This window comes from Dermacentor variabilis, chromosome 5 (genome assembly GCF_050947875.1).
Source record: "Dermacentor variabilis isolate Ectoservices chromosome 5, ASM5094787v1, whole genome shotgun sequence".
NCBI classification, from domain to species: Eukaryota; Metazoa; Arthropoda; class Arachnida; order Ixodida; family Ixodidae; genus Dermacentor; species Dermacentor variabilis.
In genome coordinates, this window is record NC_134572.1 from 66881643 (window position 1) to 66899503 (window position 17861).

Sequence of the window (17861 nt, forward strand, 5' to 3'; positions counted from 1 at the left end):
AACGCACCAACATCATACTAAAGTAATGATTGAACGAGCCAACTACGAACGAGTGGAGGAACGAACTAACGAACAAAGGAACAAAATAATGAAATAACGAACGAGCAAACGGTGTGCTCTCCGAGTCCGGCCACTGACCACCGACCAAAAAAGACGAAGAACGCAAAAGAAGCTATTCGCTTAAAAGTTTGCAACCATGAATATTCTACAGCGCGTTCCGCTGCTTGTGCCGTCGCTGCTGCTAACCCATCATCGTCAATGACGGCGCACGCTGTTCTTGCTGCCAAAGCAGGTAAGTAGTCACGCTACCGATGATACAGTCATCATCATGTCCCGTAAACATCACTGTCTCGTAATATTGTTGTCCTTTGAAGGTCAATGTCGTTTATTATTATTATTATTATTATTATTATTATTATTATTATTATTATTATTATTATTATTATTATTATTATTATTATTATTATTATTATTGTTATTATTATTATTATTATTATTATTATTATTATTATTATTATATGTCGTTAACATCATGTGGCTGGGATCCACGATTAAGTTCTAATGTTTGACCGGACAATAACAGTGAAAACGAGTTCCTGAAAGCTACAAACATCAATGAACAAAAAACAAAGTTCATATTGTCATCCTAAAAAGAAAAAAAAGCAGCCACTGGGAGAAACAGAACACAATACATTGTACAATACATCGCAGTACAATACAATACATTGGCTTTACTAATAATGCAGCATGGACAAGGGAAACCCGACCGTTTTTCATTTTAACGAGGTGCATTCACCAACGCCAAAGAAATAATTATTTCCTATATTAGTACGATCACTTTTGAGATCAGGGTCGCGATTTTTTAGCGATGCCTTTTCGCGATGCTAATGCGTTGCGGCGCTTTTCGCGTTCGTGAGTGGCCGCGTTCCACGCTTCGGCCGGGGCCCAGCGCCTCTTGACCACTCACGAACGCGAAGAGCGTCGGAACGCATTATCATGGCGAAAAGGCATCGCTAAAAAATCGCGGCCAGGCACGCATCCGTAACTGCGGAGGGTACATGGCCCTCAGTGATCAAAAAACGCAAAGCTACTGAACCACGCTTTACCAAAATTACAATTTCCTTGAACATGTCCCGAATAGATGTGATTACAAACGTGTCCTACTTATATGTGCACACGCCTGTTATCAACATTCTTCCATACACAAGCATCGCACATCGTCTTCGTCCACGTGACATTGCTCAGGCTGTGCGTCCACCTGATTTGGAGTTTGCATTTCATAATAGCTTATGAACGGTGCGGTGCACAAATCTAAAAAAAAAATGTATGTGGCGAAGGTTGTGAATACACATTTCATAAGTTTACTCGTTGCATTGGATCCGATTAAACCACTGTACGCATCGCCGTTAGTTGTATTGCACTTACATAAAAAATAATTCGCTTCAAATAGGTACCAACATGTGCCTTGAATTTGCATAACATTTTTCTTTCTGCACAATTTGATCGTTCATGGATGCCCCTGATTTGGCACGTTTTACGCCGATGGTTCCATAATAGAAACCAGCAAAAGCTTGGCTAAACGTCGGCAAACGTAAAGCTACCTACAAGGGTCCTCGAGTGCACTTTCAGCAAGTTTTGAATTTCATTTCGGAAAAGGAAACGAACGGGTTATTTTTTTAATGTGCCGACATCAAATTTGGCGACGAGCTGAACCGAAAAAGCAGCTGTAGTGCATTTTTCTGAGCACCGATACACCTGCTTCGCGAGCAGGAAAAAGCCTTTCACGGCTAAAAGCGGCAGAAGGCACATACCGTGTAGCTGCTACACGTAAAGTTCATTAAGCGTAATTTCCCTGAATATGTCCTAAATACGTGGGATTACGAATGCGTCCTACTTCTCTGTGCATACACCTGTCGTCAGTATTGCTCCCTCGACAAGCATCACATATCGCCTACATACTCGTGGCATCGCTGCGAAGACGTCTTACTGTGCACCTGTCTGATTTGATTTGAATTTCAGAATAACTTCTGAACGGTGTAGTGCACAATTATAAAAATACGGAGTGAAGGTCTTGCATAAACATAGCATGAGTTGGGTCGTTTAATATCACAAAATCTAAAAAAAAATGCTGACGGCTGATCGCCGTTAGCTGTATAGCATTTAATTAAGAAGCTTCACCTCAGCTATATAAAGAAAATGTGCGTTGGATAAAAGTATTCTCCGCAGTTGCTGGCACAACAGAAGCAATCAAAGCAAGGTGAGACGTCAGCAAATGTAAACCTGCCAGCAGTATCCTTCAATATTTTATCAGCAGGATTAGAATTGCGCATCGGAATAAGGAACGAGCAGGTTATTCTTTCAACTAGACGACCTAGAATTCAGGTAAGTGTTGCACTGAATAGGCAGCTGCTGTACATTTGTCTAACCACAGATACGCCAACTTCACAAGCGCGAAAGAGAAAGTGGTTACAGCAAAAAGTAGGATGGCACTTCGCGCGACTGGTACACGAAAGTTGTTTGGTCGTAAATACTTCAAAATAGTCGAAAGGCTTGGGCTCACCTCACCTTCAACGAAGCGGAACTTGGCCCGGCCCTCCGTCACCGCGGTCTTTGAACCAAAAGCTAGGGGGTAATCCTGCATAAACGCGCAACCATCACTGATCGAGCTACTTCGGGGTGTCTTCAGAAAAGATGCGTGAGTTGCTTTCGGACGTTACAGGGGAAAGCTTTCACGAAAACCGTTAAACACTCGCGCAATCACATGCACCGTCAATGTCAATATGACAGCCACCGTGAAAGCAATCGCCGATATCGATTCGTTCTACTTCGTCCGTAATCGCAGCGAATACAATACAAAGGAATGGTAAGAATCAAACAGCGCAAAAGGAATGAAGTTAACACAGACGATTATGTTCCGCATGTTAACCACCTTTCCCAAATCACATATTTGATAAAAAAGTGTGGTAGCAAAAGCTTTTGGCAACTGTGACTTTTTTTAACGCACGCGCTATCCTCTGAAGACAGCTCTGAAGAATAACTGTCCACCAGGTTTAAAGGGCACAAAGCAAGACACCATGCCGCTACACTCTTAAGCAAAATTACACCCTTTTGCCACGCAACAATAATCGTCATCTGTCTGGTCCGCCCTTCCTTTCTTTAACGCGCCGAGCCCGGTACTTCCCAGTAACGAACGGCATGCGCGTTATCAACATGACATAGCATTCCCTACAGGAAAGTAGCGGGCGCGGCGTTTTCAAGAAAGGAAACGCAAGCAAGGCAGATGACGATTATTGTTGTGTGGCAGAGATACACCCCAAAGGGTGTAACTTTGCCTAAGAGTGTAGAACAGCTGGACACCAGCTCAGCAGGGCGGGCATCGAGATACCAGGTCGCTACATCAGCTGGCCACGAGATGCACATGATGGGCAGCAAGACACCACGCTACTAGAATAGCTGACCACCCGGTGCATAGGGCGGGCTACCAGACAACATCGTGCTAGAAGGCCCGGCCACTATGTTCACAGGACGAGCAGCAAGATACCGGGAAGCTAGAACATCTCAATGACCCAAGTCGGCGTCAAAGAGGTTCCTTGAAATGCAGTGCATACCCACTGGCACATACCCCTGCAGTTACCCAACTTGACATGAAGACTATTGACTGGAGGGCAATACCTACGCAGTGAATGGACTTTTACATTTCAGGACTACGATTATGTGGCACAGCATAGTGTAGAACTCCATATTAATTTTTACCACCTGGAGTTATTTAATATGTACCCAATGCACGGTACGCAGGCGTTTTTACATTTCACCCCATCGAACTGCGACTGGCGCGGCCGGAATTTGATCCAAAGGTTTCGGACTTAGCAGCTCAACGGCAAAAGCCACTATGCCACCCAGAATGACGTGAAATAAGTTAATAGAGGACCAGTGCATACCGACAAATAACCAGTGACCTAAATTGGTCCGAAGGTTCGTTTCGAAACCTGTTCCTCTGAAAAATGTTCCACACATTAGACCACGGTTTACCCCGTGACCCAAGTTGGATTGAAGCAGGTCAGATACGGATAAACAAACCAACAGCTAGACAAACATACCACCAACTGGGTGAAGTTCCCGAGGAGTGCTAACGGCAATAATTATAAGGTATAACTGTAACACACTAGACTTCACGGAACTGTATAGTCTCGAGTTAAGGCTTTGCGTTGTGTCGTTATATTTAAAATACTATCAGTATTGAGTCGGTGAGCTCAATGACTTTTGAGTCAGCTGAAAACAAACTTGGGCCTAAATTATTCATGTCTTCTTGATTCTTGTGTTCTAGTTTGAAAATGTATGGTTCCAATTAATATAATGGTCAATGACAAGCACGGGTGGCAGCTTTACGTCTAATGAACTTGCGTTATCGTCGGTCAAGAACGAGCCTTGAAAACCGTATTGTGTTTCCTTGTGCTACAGCGTTAAATTATTATTTTTTTAAAGGATAGGTACAATTGGACAGGACAGGGAAAGTGAGGAGCAGGCTGGCAACTGCCACCGGAAGGGGCACCACGTCTGCCTACTCTTCAGAAAGGAGGAGACAAAAACATAGAAATGGAAGATAGGAAGGAGGGGAGGAAAGAGAAAAGGAAGAGCAAGATGACAAATTTCAAAGAATTCAGCAGAACACACAAAGTGCAGGCCACGCATAGTCCACTGCAGGTCGCGCTACTAAAAAATATTAAAGCCATGAACCTAAGTTTGTTGCTTCTAGAAAAGTAAGGAGAGCGCGATGTTCCTGATCGCCTGGAGACGCACAACCACTCGGGTACGAACATTCGTCGAGCGCCGTACACCGCAGGCCAACGAGATGATAGTCCCTAATAAGCCATAAGCACGATAGACATAAGCACGCTGCTGGAGATGCCGACTCCATTTTTTTTTCGTGGGAACAATACATGTTAATAACTGCATGAACATCAATGTCAGATTCAGGATATGCATGCATGCATTGCGACACATCAAACTCTAGCTCGGATGTCGTCGGTGACGGCCGCTCTTATAGCGGCAAAAAAAGAAAAAGAAAGAGAGAGAAAGACAACGTCGAACTGCATGCTGTGGCATGGTTTTACACGCACCTGAGTACCCGCTTGAACTGTACATCTTGTTTACCTGGCCATCTCCGTGACTTCTTAAGGCACCTCTGGTGGCGGAATGTTTTTTTTTTTTCATGCTCGACCACCGTAAGCGGTTGGAATGATCCACTGGACAGTGTGCCTGAACTGCCCCGTTTAGTAGACAAATCAGAATGTGCAGATGCAACGTATCATCGCACGTACCTTCTGTAGGGGCATGCATGCTGAATTCTACTGCCTTAAAAGAAAGCGTTTCATTTTTTTCTGGTCATTGGTTGTGGCGCAGCTGCCGGTTGCCATAGGCTGCAGTCGCCGCTCTCTTATCCTAATCCAAGTGCAACTGCGTTCCGGGCTTTTTACCTCTTGCGGGGTGATTATATTATTATTTTTATTTCTACCGCCGCACAACTACGAACGTCTTGTTCAAGATGCCCTTCTTTCTAGACGAAGACAAACTCCTTCGGCAATGGTCCTTTCCCTTCGATTCGATCTCTGACAGGTGGTGAAGCTTTTTTTCGGCCCGTCTGGTTCTGGTAGCCATATGCTGAGGTTCCTATTGGAAGCAATGCCAGGTATTATTCGCAGAATGGACATCTGTTATGTGAACTAATTCCAGTGTTTACTTCTGTTGTATGTCCTGTAGATAAATATATTTACCTGTTTATCACTTATATACTGTGCATGTGTGCAGCTTTTTGATGAGTGCTTTGTGTACTTTAAGTATTCCCGCTCCCCCTTTATGTTATCACTTTTGTTCATTTCATTGTCGCTGTGTATGCGAAGCTTGTGTATAGATATTTTGCTATTTTGTGAAGCTACAGCGCATTTCAAGTGTCTAACGCATTGCTGTTGTTAGGGCACTGCGTCGTGCACTTAGTGATGCGATTCGCCTATCTAGTAGACTTTTTTTTTCTGAACACGCAGTTTTGTTATGTTGTGAATTATAAAATACTACGTGTCATCCTTTCTTTAAATATTTTCCTTCTCAACACATGTGCCTGGACATAAAGTTTTCCTAAGTTGCTTTGTCATTGTTGGATTGGTAAAGAGCGCCTATAGCTGGTTCTTTTTTCTTTTTTTTTTGCCATATGTATATAGTTTAGAGGTCCTTCAACGTCACTTCTCAAGCTCCTTGAAAGGTGCTTTCGCATTCCACCCATCCGCTAAAGTACAGCTGCCGCGATGGAGAATCGAAGCGCCACATTACGAAAAAAAAAATAGGAGGGGGGCGGCGGAGGGGGGAATGCAAATATTGAAGCGAACCAAGCCGTCGGCCCCGTTCTCGCACCCATGCGTGACGGTTGCTATGCAGCGTGTCATCGTCCGCGCAGGATGCGTGTGCGACTTGGCCCCCCGGGGCTCGCGTAGATCACCCCGATCGAGCCGTGAACGCGGCAGGGGTCTGTTTCTCTTGGGCCGCTCGACAGTTCACGAGAAGGGCGCCATTCGTCGCCGCCAAAGAAACTCTACGCATCTTGGCTTCCGGCACGCGGTACATAGTCTCACATTCAACCGCTGCTGCCACGTGCCGGTTGTGAACTTTATATCACGCCACGTTGTTTAGATCTGTTTACGCCGTACTGCGCCTTCGCCAGGACGTGGACAGAAACTTGGCATACTGCTTAAGTATGCGCTACTGCCGTACGCATTCCTTTAATTATCATCTTTGCTTAAGGCGTCATCGGCTTCTGCAGAAGGCGCCGCGGCCACGCCCGTTCTAATATTAGATGTGTGTGTAGTACACTTCGGCATCAAGGGTGATGTCAGCTGCTAATTCTTTAGTCGTGTAAGAGGTAGCAAGAAAAACTAGAAAAGGTAAATGCAAGTACGGACGCGTTTGTGCACAGCCGACATAAATTATGAAGAAGCAAACTACCATGACATGAAACGTGTACAATTTACACCGCAGAGTGAGAACGCATTCGCTTGTGATCTGTTAAAAAAATTGGAGTGATTTCTCCGTCTCGAGCGAAGAAGCGCAATATCAGCAGCAAGCGTAGCGAAGTTAAAGTACGAAAAAGAAAAAAAAATAATGGAGGGGAAAATGCAAGGTATGCAAGTTATGCAAGGTGAGGTATTTCATGGCTGTTTCTTTTCTGCACTGTCTCGGTGCAAATTGTTTCGTCTGGAAAGTTATAATGCAGTGTCAGAGACCCTTCTTTAATGAGTGCGCAGGGCAGTTTAACATTGCCTTATGGCAGTGGCGATGGCGACGCAATGACCCCGACCACCCGCAAACAACTTTGTAAGTAAAATGTTATGCATGATCGAGAGAGGTAACTTCAAGAGTTTATCACCTCGTGTGGGAATGCGAAGGACTCGAGACATTCGAAGATATGTGCCGGCTAAATGAGGTGACATAGTTTCAGCACTATCCCAAACGATGCCCTGAGGTCAAAGGGACACTTCCCACCACGGAGCTTCGTGTGCGAAGCTTCCTTAATGAGCTGAGCTTAGCTCTCTTCCCCTTAATCACTTCTCAAAATAGGCCTAGAACCATCATTTAAATATATTATTCTCTCTTTATCTCTTTAATGTTGACGAGCTTTGAATATACTTCACAAAGAGTGAACCAACTGTTTTTCGCGCACATTCTTTACCTCGTTAAATGCAAGTTCGTGTAAGGGGCAGGGGTTAAAATTTCAGAGAAATTTACCTTTTCTGCTTATAATGCCTTCATTAACGTAGCACTATTACTTCCGTTTAGCTACGTTCACGGCTACGTTCAGTTTCAGTTCAATCACTTCTGAAGCGAAGAATGCGTGCTCTATATCATTTTCCGGGCATGGCATGGGCGCGTGTACCAAGTACTGTTTACCCGCACACAGCCCCTTCGCCACACTGCTAAAAGGAATGCGCAACCACAAGAGGGCCAACACAAAGTAACAACGCAGTCAATATATTTATCAATGTATGATTCGGTATTCTTTGCTTCGAGGCCATTCTTTTGTTTGAGTGGATGACACAAAGTGATAAGTTCACTCGCCGTGAGAAGTCGCCTGACTGTGTGAATTCCAGTGCACGCTGACACAAATCAAATATAATCGCCCATTATCCAAACTCACCTTTTCTTTAAAGTTTTGACACAAGAGAGAGAAGTCATAAGAGAAAGACTGGGAGGTTAATCAGGCTGAGCCAGGAAGTATACCCTGGACTGGGGAAGGGGTAGAGGGGATTGACACGTGTGATCAGGGTAGGGCGTACCGGGGTCCAGGTCGATAGTTTAGAAAATGAAAGATTAATGTGTCGAAAGCATAACTATGTTGAGGAGCAACGGTATTACTATACGCTTTTATTTCCAAAGCGCGAGCTAACGCGCCGAAGATGAAGTTGCGAAGCGATGATGATGGTTATGCGCAGATGAGGAAGCTGACGTCCATATAAGATAAATGCTCACAATATATATTTTGGTAAGTGGGAAGTTTGGGCGAAGCGTACTTCCGGGTACCCCGTTTCAGCTATGCGGACAAGAGAAACGTGAGTGGGTTCTTTGAAGTTTCGAGACCCACGTATTTCTTGTTTTGTTGATCCGTTTGGCTGACTGGAAAGCGTGGGCCCGCGTTTCCCTAAACGCCGCGGCATCAACGCTTCACTCGGCTTTACAAACTCGCGCTCATCGCCCCCCCCCCTTTTTTTTTCTTTATCTAGCGGCTGTACCATGTCTTATTGTTTTGTTATCGACAGTTGCCATTCCTCGTGACACCGCTGGGACAAACCCATTCAAAACCTGAACAAACTAAGAGGGCCATCTTTCTTTGAACTCGGCCTCAGATGACATGAATAACTCCGAAACTTGCGCATTATAATTTTTTTACAGAAACCAAAGAGGCAGTGATCGCGCAGCGTAAGAGTTCTGAAAGGAAGCGTGAGTAAATACCGCGAATTACTCGCTGAACTAAATTTCTGTTCTTTTTTTTTAAAGAATGCTCCTCTATCCCGAAGCAACGGTTTCCGAATGAGAAGCATTCTAAATAGTGCGGTTCACTGGATCCGGCATTTCTGGACGCGGGAGCAGAGATGAAAATTTCGCGTGGCTTTGTTTTTCACTGTTGACTAAGACGGTTCTATCCGCCGTGGTGACGCGCGAATCGCGGAGTCAAATTCAGTTGTGAACGGCACGAATGGAGAACCGAGACCAGAGCGGGGGAGATCGAATTAAATAGCCGTGAAATGTGCTAGAAGGAAGTCGCGTAACGGAGATGACACGGAAGAGGAGGATCTCTTTCGGCATCTATAATTGCGCTCGGAGCCACGTTCCACGTCTTATGCGGGTGGCCTAAAGTTATTCTTCACGGCCAGAATTACGGACAGTTGCCATCAGCTTGAGCAAGAAAACCGCGCAAACGTCGATTTCTTTATTCCTCCCCCCAGAAAGCCTATAAAACCCCCAAGTAAGCATATTAAAGTATCTTATGAATAAACAGATAGCAAACGAAGACGAATTATTCTTTGTATCAGACCAGCGCCTTTCTCTGGTGGCACATGTAAACAGATCTAATGAACAAAAAAATAAAATGTAAAAAAATTGCAACAGCTGAAAGATCACTTTGCTCATTTCCAGATAAGTGCTTTTCATTAAAATGAAAAATTTTGATGTTCTAAGACAGCTGTTGAATACCTGCAACTCCGATATAGCCCGTATAAATTTTTTCACATACGCGAAGTATACACAGTGAGCGCAGGCTGACGGCAGTGAATATTGCGCTTGAAATACTTCGCAAGAGGGATCTTCTTCTATAGTGGAGCTTGGATATCTTAAATCTAGAATTATACGGTTCCTTGAATTTTTCTGCAAACAGCGGTCGGCGTTCATGGCTTACAGACACGACATGAGACTACAGTAGTATGCAGAGTACTAACCGAGTTGCTTTTTCGGTGAATTTAGGGCCCAGATTACATAACGATTCTTACCTCTCTCTGTCTATTTTTTTTTCCTTTGTCATTCGTTAGAACGAAGCCGCGCCTGGGCTATCACCGAGATTGGCCACTGAGCGGGACGGGTAATAAGGAAAGAATAGAATCGAACGAAAACAGCCCTCACATAACCCGGGCATCGGCTGGACTATCTCATCCCAGCTAAGCGTGGTTCTTCTACTTGCATGCGCACAGTCTACTATGTTTTGGTAAGGGATGGAAAGGTAAAAGCAAGATATGGTACAAGACATAAATATGCAATTAAAATTGAGCGTGTGACCATGCGAGAGATTTGTCCTTCTTCCTTATTTTTTTTTTCATTTCGGCTTAGCAATGCTTGTCTTCAGTAATCAGATTATAAGAAAGGCTGTACGTCATCATTAACTAACAAAATAATCTCTCTGTTTTTAAAGCCCGAGCTCTGCAAATAACTAGGCAAGTTAACTACATATATAGTACAGTAATGCAAGATCCAAAGTGACGGCGACGACGTCTTCGTTAAGGTAAAAAACCGCCAACTCTCTAAGAATGTGATAGCCTACTTAGAGAATGGGGTTATTGTGACGTCACGACAGCAGCGCGCACGTGCGTCACGGGCGAGCTTGCACGTTTTAATTTATCAAAGACATTTTTCTATAACCTCGTATCTCCTCACAAATTTGCGATTTCGTGCACACTGCGACACGCTCGCAAACGCCCGCCAACTGTCGAGTTTTCTGTTAGACGCCTCCAAAACGGGTGAAGTCCGCCTATATTGCTACAAAGAAATGCGTGACCGATGGTAAGACTAAACCTTGTGTCTTCTAGCTCAGCTGCCCAACGCTCAAATCACTGTGGGCCCCGATCACACGCATGCTTCTTTCGCGCCAAATTCGCTCTTTGAAACGCCTGCCGCGTGCGTTACGCGCAAGTTCCTCGCATTCCTCTCTTGTGGCAGCATGCGCTTCGAGACACTGTATAAGGCTGCACTGCCTCCAGGATCGGCCCATAGCTTTCGTCAGGGGAACTTGATATCTTCCAAAGTGGATCTAAAGTCCACCTGAAATGCTATCGCATTAAAACCTTCGCACATGTACGCCAATCTGAGCAACTGCTACATCAAAGACAGCGAAGCTGTGTGAGCGAGTTCTCACACCTATCGGTGGAAATACTCGGCGCATTTGCTGGCTGTTCTCGGTGATGGTTCATCGCCGACGTCCCGGTCATACGGCCGTTTCGGGATTACCACACAGGCTGCGTTGCTGTCTCGTCTATCAACGCAGCCCCAAGGTTTTTGGGACAAGTTTAAGGCGGCGCGCTATATGCGTGAGAAATAGCGTGCCCGACCAAATGGCCCGACGCAAACTACGAGCGCCATCTGTGTCTGACGCATGCGCGATGGCGACAGATTTCTCCGAGGCCCTTATTCTAAAAAAAAATCCCTAATGTTGCGTTTGGTACGACAGACGCGGGAATTCTCAACTAACCGCCATGGGGTTCGCGCAACGAAGACGTTCAGCACGCAAGGGCCAGTTCGCTTCTATCGATATGCACTAGCTGCACGTGGAACGATCTCTCTACACTTTCTGCTCGCAAACAGAACGCCAAGTGACTAATGGCTTCTCCAAGCCGGGAAAAAGAGGTTTGCGAAAAAAAAACAACCTTTTTATCGGGAAAGTGTAAATAAGTTTTTGGTAATATTGCTATATAGCACGACACGAAGGCTCTACCATGTTATTCAGCTATTCTGATTGAAATAGAGAAAGCACATCAACAATCGCCGTGCACTTTCCTTAAAGATTTTTCATCAAACAAAAGCGCGTCGTTCATCGCACTCTTGCCGCGAATGAAAAAAAAACGAGGCTAATCCGAGATGTGACGACAATGGGACAGCATTTGGCAAGCATTTTGGCTAATTTCTACCGCGTGAATGAAGTCCTCGTACGCAGGACAACGCGCGCGTTCCGCACTTCCTGCTAGAAACCTTTCTGTACGTTTGCGACAGGAGCTAGCTCGATGCTCTCCGCACCCAGGATCGAATTCACAAAGCTTTTCGTATCAGTGTTCTTTGTTGTTTGTCACTGGCCGGCTTCCTTCGCTAACGATATGTCTAGCACCATGATTGGCTTGAATTTTCACTTAAATATGAAACAATTCTATCGTACGAGCTTTTCTGTGAGTATACGGACCCTGTTTCTCATTCTCGCATTTCGTGCTGATTCTATTCTCTCACGTCTCTTGTTGCATCTGCTGTCCTTTCTATCTCTTCATTTTTTTTTATTGCGATAGCAATTTATGGACACTTCAGGCGAATTTCTGCCGTCGCCGCGATGTCCCATACAGAAGTCCAAGGGCGATAACATTGTTACCGCGCGCCGTGTGCCTTCTGTGCGAGTGAAAGCGTACGAAGGTGAGCCGGCGATCGCGGCTCAATCTCGCGCACGCAAGCAAGGGAAGCGGGTCGGAAGAGCGCCGTTTTCTGTCGCGCGCAAGGATCCGAAGGGAGTGGGGGGGGGGGGGGGGGGAGGCAGAGGAGGGAACGCATTATACTCCGGGTGGCCGCGCCCGCCCGCCCGGCTCTCTGTGTCTTGGAAGCTATCTGCGAAGGGAAGAGAGTCCGGCCGCGCGCTGTATTTTCGCGTCTTAGTTCGCGTTGATGCGAGACGCGGCACAAGATAAATTCGCTCGCTGCTGCCGCCGCATTTCCTCGCTCCAGCGTTTTGTCATCGAGTTTCCGCGCTCGTCGAGTCAGATGTGTTCAGGTTAGCTTGCGCGCGCGTGACACCATGCTTGTTGATTTAGTTAGTACGCCTATGTTTACAGGTCTATATATAAAACTACCACCCTTACTTCGTATAGCTAGCTGTCCATTACTTTCCCATCGCAATCGATTGTTCGCCTTTCGGGCGAAACTGCGACTTTTTTTTTTTATTCCTGTCCTTTTCGTCGCTAAAGCACAGAGCTGCGTGAGAACGACCACAGAAAGGTTGCGCAACACGGTACTTTTTCTTTTTTTCTTACTTAGAACCAAGCCAACAATTAAGGCCGCTAAGGCCATTAACGGGCTAACATTAACTAGCAACAACATTAACAGTACAACTAGTACATTAACAGTAACTAGTACAACATTAACTGGTATGCTATTAAATGGCTAACACTATATAAAAAAGATCATCAATCGTTTCGGGATGAAATAGCATCTCAAGCGAAGTTGTCCCACGGGGTATGCTGCGCTTAGTCTCGCTCGAGTGTAGGCGTTGGCAAATGTGCGCTAATATCATGCGCGACCGTCGTCGGAAATCAATAACAGAAGACGTCGTCCGATAACTGCTTCCTAAAAAAACGCACTTTCTGATGCAACATTTTTCTTTCAGTTCCGCGAGCTCACCATTATTCCACCGTTCTCCACCATTCTCGTTCTCGTAATGATTCCGCGGCACATCTCTCGAAGAAAGAAATGACATAATCTGCCTGCGGAGCTGCCTTCGCTGTGCGTTCCCTTTTGCGTCGAGACGAGGTTTCTCGACGATTGAAGTTCGAATAAATATACATATAAACAAAAATGAGGAACGAGGTATTAGTCGAGTCAGGATGACTGAGGAAAAAATAAAATAAAGAAGTTAAGAAATAAAGCGTAAAGACTCAAGCAAGGCAATTTGTGCTCGGAAAGACGAATAGATGGCGTTCTGAGAGACGGCTGACGACTTAAGTGAACGTCGGAACCACCGCCAATCCTCGGCGAAAATTGAAAAAAAAAATCTTGGTTTTTAGTTTCAGGCCTATATATATTGGACATGCGCCGTTGCGGCCGCGTCATTTTCACGGACCGAGAAACAGGGTAATGTAGGCCCCGCAAAGTTTTGAACATCGCATTAGAGCGCATACTGATGACACATCTCGGTAAGCAAAAAAAAAAAAGATCAAAAATAAAGAAAGAAATGGAGAGGGGAGGCATGTTATATCGCGGATACGCCACAGAAAATGTTTTTGTGTGTCTTATACAATTGATACCTTCCTGACTGTTTAGTTTGCGCATTTTCGTATATATTGATTTCATCGCTAAGTTGCCCGTATACTTTTCAGGGCCTTAGCTCATGCCAGCCGCTGCTCTAATCCAAGACCTCTTGCAGCCAACCGATCAGAAGCCAGTGTCCTGAGCCACAATTTCATGCAACCCGCGCCACACCTGAATAAATTGTGGACGTTCTCGTAGAGTTGTGCTCTCTATGATTATAGACTTGAGCAGGAGTAAAGCTTAAGTGACGTACGAGCAAACTGTGAACCGAAACAATTGTGCAGCGGTTCTATTTTTTTTTAACACACTAAGAGTTTTCAGATAGATTCTCAAAATTTCACTTCCTGTTTCTTTAAGTTAAAGCAAAAGAACCGCTGTGCTGGAAGCACTTGGATAAGATGTCCACGCTTTGAATCGCAGTAAACGATAAACTTTTAACTCCTATCCATCGCTCGGGCTCTTTTCTCGTCTTAATGTTCAGAATGGCCGGCGTAAAAACAGCGTGTTCTGCAGTATTTGTTTTCGAGACACCGATTTGTTAAAGTTTACGCGTGACTTGTAGCACGCTCGCTAAACGAGAGTTTACGATTGTTTTGTCCGTGTCCCAAGGTCGCAACAACCCACGCCAATCAACTTCACGCTTTCGAAGTGTTACAGGCGTCGCCGTTCGTCTTTACTTGCTTTTCTGACTTGTATAGAAACGAAGTTGCTTAAGTGAAAGAAATGCCTGGCGTCGATTACTTTCGTATCGGCTTTTTCAGACGCCCTTCGGTCCTCAGACGACGCGGAAACTTGTCACGAAGTCGCACACGGATGGATTCCTGGAACGGTCGCGGAAAGCTGCAGCGTCGTATGGTTTCCTGTAAATTTGACTTCGCTCCTCTTACATCTTGTTTCGTTGTCTTCTATTGGTGGTCGCATTCTTTTTTCGGATTTTCCCATTCAACACCATTTGCTTTCCTTTTTTACCTGAAAAGTTACCTTTCAGCTTACTTAGTGCAATGAAAATAAGCTCACTGCTTCTTCTTTTCCATCTTCACGCGTTTACACTATTCGAGAGAGCAAGTGCCTCGGAAAATACTCGCTCTTATTTTTTTAATTATTGTCTCCAGGATCGATGCACAGTAACGCGGACGTTATGGGCATGCCGTTATAAATGGCGAGAAAGACCATCTGAAAGAAGTTATTATTATTTGATAAATAACGAAAGATGGCGTCAATTACGAAATGTGTAGCAGAATGACAACAGTCACGGCTGTCACCTGTAACTTGTTTAACCAGCAGGTGACAAGTGTCATAAAGAAATGCTCGCAATACAAGAACTCGCTACGAGAACTTGTTGCTCGCCATCCGGTAGGTGTGGCATTTCTGGCAGGCGTCTTTGACGACGCTTCCTTCTGGAATGCGCGGTGCCCTTGAAGGCGAGGCTTTGATGTCTAAATCATCGCGTATACAATAAAAAAAAATGAAGAAGTTACGCAGAATACAACGCGTGCGTCAGAATACATATGAAGCGACGCTTTATTCAAGCAGTCTGTATTAAATCAGATACGACTTACGGTAATAATGCGCGTACTTGTGTCCACTTTCGTCCTATGCAGCGTGCGACCTCATGCAATGTTCCATGTTCATCTACCACATAAGTGACAACTTTACTCCCGCACAATCTCGAGCAGAGTGCGAGATGTCTACGCAGCGACGTCACGAGGACGAGAGCCTGTCGACGGAAGAATAGCGATGACAGGTGTACGCGCAGAGAAGTGCGACACATCTGTGTAGCTACATTTAAGGATCACGTATACGTATCATGTCACAGTAACACTTACACCCATTATGAGGAATTGGCCAACCATTGGCACACAACCAGTGGCACATACCAAGTGGATAAATAAAAAAAAATAATGTAAACCGAAGAATCCGTTTAATATAATGCGCTATGCCAATAAGAGTTCGGTGTGGTTTAGAGGTACATCTAAGATTATGCGATTTTACGTACCAAAACCACGATCCCATTATGAGGCGCCCGGTGGGGGAGGGAGGGGGGGGGGGAGGGCTTCAGATTTAACATGCATCTAAATCTAAGTGCACGAAGTTTTTCCCCTATCGCCCTCGTCAAAATGCGACCCCTGCGGCCGGGATTGAGCCCGCGACCTCGAGCTTAGCAGCGCAACTACATAGCGACTAAGCTACCATGGCGGGTGTAAGTGCTGTTTGTCATTGGCCGATTGCCTTCGCTCATGTTAGGTCCAGCATAAGGGTTGGCTAGAATTTGCTCTTAAGAAAAATTATATAGCGTAAGAGATTTTTTGTGAACGTGTGCACAGAAGGGGGCATCATACATATTGCTCAAACGGGAGCAGAAGGCGTGATCTGGAGTGCTATACCGTAGAGCTATTTTAAAACTGCTTTTATTTCATTTCTGTAATCAGCCCTCCACAAATGGTCAAACAATTTTTCGGGTGACTCTCGGCTCGCTTGTCTGTCAGGCGACGTTACGAAAACCGTGAGAGCTCCCATTTTGATATGACATCTACACACTGATTCTGCTTGACTAGACTGTAAAGAAAAAAAGAAAAATAGTTATTGACGATTTCATACTTTTTTCGCCATTAGCCCTCCGCTATTGGTCAAAAGCTTTCGGGCTGCGCCCACTTCACGTCTCTGTCACGCGCCGTCACAAAACCGCGAAAACTAATCACGTCATATTGTCGTGTACGCTTGAAAGATGCATTAATATGCCGAACAAAAATATTCACCGACGATTACAATACTCCATAATGCAAAATTTGAGCGCAGAATGTGTTTTCATTGCGCGATATATTGGCTCTCGCGGACAATCTTTCTCGTGCAGCACTTTCCAAACGGAGCGAAGTATGGCGCGACATCCTCGCTAAACTGGAGATCGCGAGAGCCCGCGCGTGGCTGACGCGTGGGCGCGATTCACAGTAGCCGCCGCCGACAGACCTCTGCTCATGCAGCGCTTTATTTACATACAGACGACGCGCGCTACTCTGGCGCCATCTTGTAGCCATCGTCGCCGCACTACGCTTTTCTTCTCACGCTTTCGCCAAGCCCTCCTCCGCTTTCCGCCCCCATGGTACCGCCTCACTCTCCTCTCTACTCTACTCCTCGCGTCCTTCATCCTTCGCTGCGCTCCGCGTTCGCTTTCGCATTTCGCTGTGCTCGTTAGCTCGGTTATACCGCCACCGCCGCGGACGCTCGCCGCAGGAACGAGCTCCTAAATGTTGCGCTCTAAAATGAATTATTTTAGAAATAGCCATCGATTGCCCCTTTCCGAAGGGAACACAAGGGGTCAAGGTGTCTGCCCACCGATTGCTCTGGCACTGGCTACCTCAAGGTGCAGGGGAGAACGGGTTTATTTGCATATAATAGAACTTTTTATGTGGAAATATAGCATTGTCGAACCGTTTCGGCACGTATACGACATCGCTCTGCCAATTCTTCTTCGCTCAGGATACGTTTTAGTGGCATTTTTAGCCTTCCGTTGCACACCGCCGCGATTTTCGACCAGCCACTGCAAGCTGAGCAAGAGCAAGCGGGCCATCGCAGACGCCGGCAACCACTCTCCTCGTCCGGTTGTCTACTTTCACTGTGCTAGCTAGACCCCACCATAAGAAACTCATCTTCTGCTTACTCCTCGCCTCCTGTCAGCCAATTAGATAAGAAAAATCTGTCAAGATAGGCAGGGCTATTCGCTTTGAAAGCAAACGAAAGTGACCTCCTATAAACGAGGACGGCGATTAATTGGGCGGTTCAAGCAACGCTGCTGCGGGTCACCGCCCGATGCTTGCGTCGGCGGTTACGTAAATTTGACGTAG